Source organism: Octopus bimaculoides, chromosome 19 (assembly GCF_001194135.2).
Source record: "Octopus bimaculoides isolate UCB-OBI-ISO-001 chromosome 19, ASM119413v2, whole genome shotgun sequence".
Taxonomy (NCBI): domain Eukaryota; kingdom Metazoa; phylum Mollusca; class Cephalopoda; order Octopoda; family Octopodidae; genus Octopus; species Octopus bimaculoides.
Genome location: NC_068999.1, coordinates 20,484,462 through 20,486,018, shown reverse-complemented (window position 1 = coordinate 20,486,018; position 1,557 = coordinate 20,484,462).

The following is a 1,557-nucleotide window of genomic DNA, read 5'->3' as shown; positions in this document are numbered from 1 at the left end:
CCGAACTTTCCATCTTTCCGACGAAGGGCTACGCCCGAAACGTCATACACTCTCTCTTTCCTTTCCTGAGCGTCCAATAATACAATACTATCCATATCACGTCCTCACTTTGTTGTTTTTTTGTATTTTTGTTATTGTTTTTTTTAACTATATATATATATATATATATATATATATATATGCGTGAGTGTGCGTACGTGCGCATGTGCGTGCGTGTGTTTGTGTGTGTGTATGTATGCATGTGCGCGTGCACGCACAGAAGTATGTGCACATCATTTTTCTGTTTTTCCCCACCGACCAATTGAAAATTGGTGTTCGTCTGTTTGCATCGCCCAAACCTATCGGCTTCGCAACGGAAACCGATACAGTATGTAGCAGTCCCTACACATTCACACGGGTTTAAATTTGCAAGATTAAACCATTCGAGTGAGTGCTCTAGCATGGCCACAGTCCAATGAATTAGGCTAACGTTTAATATGCGTATCAGCTCTGCAAATAGCTATGTCTCGACTAATGTTTCCAACTTAAGATTAACTCCAGTGTTGAACAGTGTCGAGAAATATACGTAAAACTGCCGTAAATTAATTTAGAGACATTGAAAGAAAACGTAATTATTTTCTACTAATTTGAAGTTTCTTTATTGTGAGTAACGTCGTTTTCGATTCATTTACTTGGTTTCAACTAGATGAGATTCGTGTCTAAGTGGTATTTTTTTCTTTTCAGCAGAAGTATCTACTTATTGAAGAAATTGCACATGCCTGAGGATTCCAAAATCATCTGTATAGCCAATGTAATCTACAGGAAAAATTCATTGTTCCACTGTTTACTATTAGTATGGCTTTTGTATTACGCATAACGTCTATTTGAATCCATGCTGTACATTGTCTGAATTATAACAAACATTATGATAAATGAGATAAGTCATGGTGTACCAACTGAATGGTATATGCCAAAAGCTCTTAATTAGGTGAAAGTTTGACGATAGCCGGATGAAGAAGATAAAAGTCTAGCGTCTCTAAAGAGAAACTAAAAGAGAAAAGAATTTCAAGAAACACATTATCCTTCAAAATTACTTTAGTTAGAAAAAGATAAGACTATATTTGCAAGTAAATGAAAACAATGGACATGATTGGGTCTATTGCACTTAACTCGATATAGTCAACTTCATAAGGATTAGATATACTTATATCTTTTCTGAATTTCTAGAAATTATCTCCATTTCTTATATATATGTGTGAGTGTGTGGATGGTGGTAGTGGTGGTGATTGTGTGTGTGTGTGTGTGTGTGTGTGTGTGTGTGTGTATTCGCTATTTGCAATGTAAGTGTTATATCAATGTAGAATTTCTCTATATCCACTTCACGTGGATATACAGTAGAAAGTAACACAGCGGCATTCGTCTCCAGAAATAATCTTATGTTAAGAACCTTCACCACATACTTCCGTTTTCAGTCACTCTACGTGGCACCTTGGGCAGGTATCTTCTACTGAAGCATCAAAGCTGCTCCGAAGCTGAGTAGATTTGTTACTTGGAAACTGAAAGTAGCCTGCCGTATAT